Raw genomic sequence first — 8,844 nt, 5'->3', positions numbered from 1 at the left:
AAGGGATCTGTAGATTTGTCAAATTTTCTATAATATTATCATGTTAAAAGAGGTACAATAGTACATAAAAGGGTACGATACAGTGGGTAGGAGAATTTTGGTATGTTTCTTGGTAGGTTATAACTATGTGCACAGCAAGCTGAGCGTACAATTTTAGACGATGTTTACAGTTTAACATGTGTCGTGACGGGATAAAGCGTAATTGAGAGACTTGTGGTACTGCAAAGATGTTGTAAAGATGTGGGAATAGATAAAAATTGCTAAGCAATTGATGTGGAACCTATTAGGAGAGAACGTTAGTAAAAAAAAATAAATAAATAAATAAAAAAAAATATTTTAGAAATGAGTCTCTGTTTTACATGTTTAGCAATAGGATCATAAATGAGTGACTTACTAATAGGGTTTGCAGTGACACGCAGGTGTGTCGTCCCGGTATGACTTTCTCCATTCAGAGAATGGGAGCCGGCAGGAGTGGCCGTACGGTTCTAGGCGCTACAGTCTGGAGCCGAGCAACCGCAACGGTCTCAGGTTCGAATCCTGCCTCGGGCATGGATGTGTCTGATGTCCTTAGGTTAGTTAGGTTTAATTAGTTCTACGTTCTAGGCGACTGATGACCTCAGAAGTTAAGTCGCATAGTGCTCAGAGCCATTTGAGCCAGCCGGAGAATGGGAGTTAAATAGGTAGCTAGCTCCACGTGTCTACGCGAGAGTGCACCATTAATTGTATGGGGAAGTTGTATATATGCTGTCCAAAGAGACGGAGTAATTGTGTACATAGTGGCAGGTTCTGCAGAATTTCATGTGAGTGCACCGAAACATTATTTTGAGTGTTACAGGGACATGAAAGTATAATAAGGGGATATAGACACTTAAAATGTAATAAAGAAAAATTTCGAAGCTGTACGATCAAAGCACAGGACTCAGAGGGTAATACATAAGGACATGGCAGTCGAGTTGCTGAGCAGTGATTTTATATAAAGTACCAAATCTTTATATTTGCAGGTATCATTAATAAAATAAAGTGTAATTTTATTAAGATGAAAAGAAGAGACCACCGGAGAAAGGTAACAGCAGCAGATCCGAAAAGAGAAGAGAAGGTATTACCGTGTAAAACCATGAGAAAAGGTAAGTTAAAGCGTGATTAAAATAAAAGATATCAGTAATTGCACTAAACTTGTTACGTAGTATGATTGTCCACAGGGAGCACGCCAGAAGCATGAAATGAAGTAGATGCCCACCTAATCATTCATTTGTGTTAGTTTTTGTGTGCAGATGTGCACTTTACCGTTCACAGATATTCACAACGACATCCAAAACGTAAACCAAGAGCTATGAGGTCGGACGATTTTGTGATATCCATGGCAGTGTAGTAGTTACACTTATATAAACATCCTATTGGCCAGTAGTTAACAGTAGTTTAACAAGTACTTTAACAAATAATTAACAAGTAGTATTTGCAAGTATTAACGTTCGGATTTGGTGAGGATTAATTCTATTATTGTATGAACAACAAAGAACATGTATTTTTATATGTATACAGGTGCCGACGGATATTTAATAACTCATTGACATAGACAGAGGCGTATTCATTTGTAAGTAACATTTACATTGCACATAATAGTTTTTTATCAAAATAATAATAGTAAATACGTGAGTGTCTTGGCTAATAATACAAATAAAACAATAATAAATGTAAAGGTAAATGAACTCACTAGTGAGTACATCTTAAAATTCTATATTTCATAAATGTCAATGAATTGTGTTATGTATTGTATAGTATTTGTTGTGAATCGGAAAGTAATTCTGGACATTAGTCAGTACAGCATGCGCAAAAAACTTTGCGAGACACACTGGACACAACAACACGGTGCGCAGACAGAACGGTCCAGAACCAAGGGGCGCCGTCAGTCATGTCGCGGCAGATATGAGGACGTGGGCTATTCATCGGCTGCCTGGAGATCTCGCGCGGGCGGCAGACAATAATCTCAGGTAACGTGGCCAGCGCAGCAGAGGTGGTATTTAAACGCCCACTAATGATTTGTCTCCACTGTTGTACTACGTGATGGAGACGAGATAAACCATTTGCACACATAATACAGTCACTTAAGCTTAAAGCAGTACTGCTAATAGCTGTACGGAACTGTGAACTATATTTGCTTTTCTTCTGCGGTTTTCTGCCAGACAGAGACTGATAATATCGTAATCTGTAGCAGTCAGTCAACTGGCATTGACTTCTGAGGAATCTGAGTCACACACAATGACTCAAGTCCCACGTATAGTGTCACCAAACAGATAACCTACCTGTCCACAATTACCGATATCCTTATCAAAAGTACAATAGTTATATCAAGAGAAAGAAGCGACAGGTAGAACATAAGAGTAGAAATACAAACACAGTAACAGAAGAAACAGAAAGAACTGAAGGCTAGTTACAATTACACTTCTCTTAGCCAATACAGAAGAATTCTGGGTGACCTAAAGATCCTACCTGACTGTACCTTCCCCATACTGTGTGCAAATTCGACAAAAATCTTGGTTGTTTCAAAACGTACATCCACTTACCTGGCTGTATATTCCGAGGACCCTTCCACATCATCAACTCTACGAGAGGCTGGTAACCTGACGGAATCAACAATGCGTTGAGGGTCCAAAGACTGACTTGCAAAGTCAACCTGTCCAATCTCAAATGATCTTCGCGTCCTAAACTTAACAAAAAACTATAGCTTCCAGCGCTGTACACAAATGAAGATGAAAGTGTGTTGTGAAATCCGAATCAGTGTGTGACTCTTGATAAAAAAAGTGGCATAATGTAGTGAACACTGAACAGTTACACCTACAAAGTAACTGTTTCCGGTATCTATCATTTGTGTAAATATTTTGTACTTATTTTTCAGGATAGTCTTAAGAAAATATTTGTGCATGTATTCGTGTAAAGTATTGTTTTACATGGCCTTTGATAATGATGCGATGTCTTTCACTGTTTTTTTATATTTGTATATTTCCAGAATTTTATTTCTGTAAAATTATTGTTTGTCATTTTCTATGTTAATGATGCTATGTCCTTCACTGTATTATATATTTGTGTATTTCCAGAATTTTATTTGTGTATGTATTAATGTAAAATTATTGCTTGTCATGATACTACAGGTTTCAATGTTGTTCATGTATTACATTTTTATACAGTTTGAACAAGCATGTTAGTTAATATTGGTGATCGATCTGAACTCTTATTACAGATATTAATTTTCACAATAAATGTAAATGCAGTTTGTCAAAGAACGCTTTAGAACATAAGATTGTGGAAATCTTTAAAGGTTATACACAGTAAGGAAAAACTAGTCTTGGTCAATCACTTTGTGAAATGATGCATTCTTCTGTAATGTAAGCCAAGAGCATAAATATGACCAAGCGAAATTCCGTAGGATGTTCCACAGAATTTTATATAAATGTGTAATGATCAATAAATAAACTCTTGAATAATTGACATAACTGCTTGATTTGCATATCAATGGGTAAATGAAGCACATGTAATTTATTGGTCGACCACTTTGGAAAGATTACGATACTTTACTTTAATATTTCTTGCCTCAGCCTATATCTTAGGGATGGATGAATGACAGAGAGCATGGGCCTTAAGTTAAAAGAAAGATGGGAACTGCCATTTTTGAAAGAGAATAAAATTTTCTAATGTTAGTTAAATTCTTTTGACATTGTTTATTCCAACTGTCACGTCTCGGAACAATGTTCCTAACGTAACGGGTAGACAGACTACAATAAACATTTAATAAGTAAATTTATGGCAGTAAACCCATTAATGAATGCAGAATGACTGTAGAAGAACATATCATAATTCAAGTGTTCCTCTGCCCTCGTATTCCTATTAGTTCGCTTGTACTGATAATTGATGGGTATATGATTTAGTATTGGATGATATAGTACTGTAAGAATTACCCCATCCTAGTACAAAACAGCTCACTATGTGGTGTATTGTAAGGTGGCTATAAATTCCCACCTTACAAGAATTCATTCACATAGTTTGCCGTGATCTACAAACACAATTAGGCATCATGTGATAGGTTGTACATCGTATATATTAATATATAAATGAGACTAACATTGTCACTTACGTCTTGTAAATAATTGTTAACTCTTACTGCATGAAAGGTGACGGAGTGTCTTTATTATAAAAACGGTGTAATGAATGATTGCCTATACTAGTAGACTTTGGAACGCCAGTGGAGATGAAACGGCAGGCAAAACTCAAGCTCTGTGTGGAAGGCCCGCACAGGTGTTGGTCCTGCTTAAACACAGGAAGTACCTAGATAGACGTCGTGGCACCTGAGCTCTGGAGCACAATAGGGTGACGGCCGGCAGTTATTGTAGTAGGGGCCGGTAGGACAACCATATAATACTTCCGAACGCTGAAAATCTTGGACGAAGGTGAGAGGAACGAAGAAGCGGCCCATCGAAACCACGCAGGGTGGGTTATTTCCAATGATTTTTACTCAGAAGCCTACCATTGTACGTGTATAGGTTGTTCCTCGCAAACCTTCCGCGCTGGACGACAAACGACTAAAATAAGGTTGGTTGGCGTTAGGAAGAATCTGTAGAGAAGGAGAATATTCCCTGGTTTCGGGAATATGATTCGTTTTCAGAAATACGATGGTGGGAAGCCAAGCTTTGCTGGGTAGCATGCACTGGAAAGAGTGCCCCTGTGTGACGGTCGCTCGATATCAGCTTTGTTGGTACGGACGGACTTGCTGTCTTTGCTCTCAGGAGAGTTTATAGTTAGAACAGTTAGGCATTGTACTGTTGCGAAACCTATACGATTCTCGACTTCACCTTCGGGTTGTAAGTCGTCGCTGAGTATGCAGCGTCAGTAATTGACAGCACTTCCTCTGCCTTATACTTACATTGAGACGTTATCTGAACTCCGTCCTCGTGGCCGGGAGTTCACGTTTCTCGCCTGTAGAACACGGACAGGAGAAGACAGTATTAGAATATGTTAGTCAGAGGACCGCCTTCTGCATTCCTGCAGCTGTGACACGTTAGTTTATTTCCACTGAAGTTCCACACTACCGCAGATCAGCTTTGAAAGTAGTGTCTTCTAGTGTTTGGTACGTAGATGATGTCAGTCATTTCGAGTTATTGATATTCGACGGCGCAGTCATGATAAGGGGCAGAGTTGGGCAATTGATTAGTAATTTTCCTTAGGAAATGTAAACTTTGTAATACAAAGATTTTTCTAAGCTACAGTAAATATATAAGCAGGAACAAGGTTTATCATTTAGTACGATTAGTTGTCTCCATCATTCATTTATGTTTAGATTGTAATTTATAGAATTAAGAGATCCTAAGATCTGCTTCAGGAGGTAGTCAGACAGGGCCAAATCTTCATTTTAGCGTTTATTATTTTCTGATGCGCACATTCACTTTACACCCACCTGGAGTAGCATCTTGGAAAGTTAAGGAGTTCTACCGCTTAGGTAGCAAAATAACCAATGACGGACAGAGAAAGTAGGCCATCAAGAGGAGACTAGTACTGCTAATAGGGCATTCCTGACCAAGAGAAGTCTACTAGTATCAAACATAGACCTTAATTTGAGGAAGAAATTTCTGAGAATGTACGTCTGGGGAACAGCATTCTATGGTAGTGAATACCGGAACAGAAGAGAATATAAGCATTTGATGTGTGGTGCTACAGAAGAATGTTGAAAATTAAATGGACTGATAACGTAAGGAATGAGGGGGTCCTGCGTAGAATTGGAAAGGAGAGGAATATGTTGAAAACCCTGACAATGGGAAGTGACAGGATGATAGGATATCTGTTAAGACAGCAGGGAATGACCTCCATGGCATTATAGGGAGCAGTAGAGGGCAAAAACGTAGAGGAAGACAGAGGCTTAAATACATGTAGCAAATAATTTAGGACGCAGGTTGCAAATGCTACTCTGAAATGAATATGTTGATAGAGGAGAAGACTTCCTGGTGGGCAGACTGAAACCAGTCGGAAAACTGATCAAGAAATCGCTTCTTGCATAACATTTGAATAGTTAAGTGAGGCATTACAACCCAATGTCTCGTGGCAGTCTCATCCAGCGTACTATGAACCACCCTTTATCAGCACCTGAATCTTAATTGGGATGCGGAGATATTCTACGTACTGTAGTTTATCATTCTCAGCAGCAGCTCTGTAGGCGAGAGTCTCTTCATCAGAGTCGTTGTGACTTACATAAAGGCAGCAAGACATTGGAGAGCCAGGCACTTTCAAGTAAATTAAAAACAATGAGTGACATGGTTCTGACAGATGAATTCGTGAGATGAGTATTTAATAGCTAATGTATTGCCTTTAAAATCAAGAAAAGAGCTTTAAAGCCCCGTAGGGGTATTTCAGCCGACAATTTCAAGTATAAAAAAAAAAACAAAGCAATGCCATCTGAAATTCGTAATTCTGTCTCTGTAAAAAAATAATCTTATACTTCGGGAGAGGACGAATTTATTATTAGAAGGAGTGAAATAAAGCAACATATGATGCAATAAGCAGCTGCCATACAGTGCGTGATTGCAACTTGGAGAAGCTATTACATGCGCGCAAACATGAGAGCGGATAGCTAAACGACGAGTAACACAAACAAATATTCTTAATCTAATCTCGCCATTTAAAGCTAACCATCTTCACAGTAAATAAAAGGAGTTGCGTTTACCCGTGTGCATACACGCTGTAATGTCTGCTCAATAGTGCTGACCACGTTCACAGAAAGGCATCTTACTTCTCAGAATCAGAACACAGTACAAAGTGCCTGTTAGACTTTACCTTTCCAAGTCGGAACTTCTTGTTCCGAAGACTGTTGGGGTATTACTTTCAAACAAGAAGGATCGCATCTCCCACATCAAGGAGAGAATACTACTGGTCGAGAGAAATGCGACTCACCCAAGTCTGTCACAATGATCAAAGACAGAGCTTATATCGACAAACAGAAACAGGTCAGAGCAAGCTCTCACAGACAGCAACAAAATGAAAGTACTGAGTGAATAGGAACCGTTCGAGTCAAAGAGTGAAAACCGACGAGAGGGACTTGTCGCAATATTAGTGGAAAAAAGAGCGGTGTTTTGCGTTACGGAAGCTTTCGGAAGGCGCAACTAGGAGAAGAGAATTATTGATCACAGATAGTGGACGCTCTTTAGGAGTGGAAAGACAAATAGAACGAAGAATTCCACAGCAGATTGTCATGGAGTTATGTTTAGAATAAATTAATAAATTTTAACAAGAAAAACCTACTTGAAATTATAAACTACGACATGGAGACAAAGAGAGAATTCCGCAAGAGTCAAGACTCAAAACTGAACCTTTAGTAAAAGCATCGCCACAGAAGACAATAGCAGGTCAAATTTTACAATGCGTCGGTGACAATTGGGTCGCAGGCAGTTATCACCACAAGAACATGAAATCTGATGCATCGGCACAGAATCTGTTCGAAGGATATAACGGCGTTATTTCGTCTAAGAGACAGAGTATGGTTGTTGTGCTGGAGGAGATGGGCACAGTAATTGCCACACTACTCACTCATTGTGAGGACGAAAGCAATAATTAAAACTGGCAGTGAAAAGCTAATAAATAGACACCACATCACCCAAAAAAGTTTATGGTGTTGTCTGTTCTTGTGTGAAAGAAATGTGAGAATCTATCAGTTTGTCCAGAAAGCCTCATCTCCATACTACATCAGGAACGTCTACCGAAGTATCGACAGTAAAGCCATCGGCACACAGACCGTGCGTTGGAGGTTCAGCGTTGAGCGTTCCTAGTTTGTGGCGTCATGGTGTGGAAAAAAAAAGTTAAGGAGTCTCTCTGTAAGTGCAGGGCAATATTTAGCGCGTTAGATAATCTGAACGGGCGTTTCAAAGTGGACCAATGAGACCAAGAACGCCACCTACGTCAAATGACGTCATCTCTCTTTAGTACATAGCCGCGACACCCCTTTTTGGCTCTCAATTGGAACGCGTATATATAAACGCTGTTCCCAAAAGTGTCCCGTGACAAGCAACATTGAGGCTCCATCAAAAAAGCTTTGCTCTTGCTACAATTTGTTATTCTTAAATGTCAGTAAATAACAGAGTTTCGTTAATGCTTTCAAGGGATGGTATGAGGCAAAGTATAGACGTCAGATTTTATCGCCTGCTTAGCGTAAAGGGTGGATGTGGAAATTACTAAAATAACAGATTATGTAACGGTGGTTTGCTCTCACAAGATCAAAGTAACTTTTTACTACCTTTCGCGTATTCTCAGACGTTCTGATACTTTGTTGTTAGTTCAATAGAAGAATATTCTATAATATTCCATGTTTATAACTGTGCTCTTTTAGAGGAGTGATTTTTTCGATTGGTTTTATCCAAACGACAGCTTGCACTATTTGCAGTATTGTGTTTTACCCTTTCTTGTTTCAAGTTTTGTATTTCACATATTGTAAAGCTTCTGCTACTGAATAAAAACAGTGATCGCCTAAGAATGAGGTAGGATTTTACTAAAATGTGAGAATGACGAGACAGTTTCTATCTTATGTGGGAAACTATTTGTAATGGAACTATCTTAAGCCCAAGTCTTTATCGACTAGCGCATGGTACTTTCCACTTTACCTTACACAACGTACAGCGACATCGAAATTTATATTTATGAGTAATACAAACATAAAAACATGACTGGCGTATGGACGACGGAAGAAATGTGCATTTTAGCAGAGTTAACCTAGGAATTGTACGCACAGTGCGATTTGCTAGCCAGTTACATGTGACAAACGAAGCTGATTAGTACTCACATCGCGTATATCACGTTGACGTGTTCATTTAAGCG

Source organism: Schistocerca americana, chromosome 7 (genome assembly GCF_021461395.2).
Source record: "Schistocerca americana isolate TAMUIC-IGC-003095 chromosome 7, iqSchAmer2.1, whole genome shotgun sequence".
In the NCBI taxonomy this organism is placed as follows: Eukaryota; Metazoa; Arthropoda; class Insecta; order Orthoptera; family Acrididae; genus Schistocerca; species Schistocerca americana.
The sequence above is the reverse complement of the archived record's forward strand: the minus strand, read 5'-3'. Positions refer to the sequence as shown.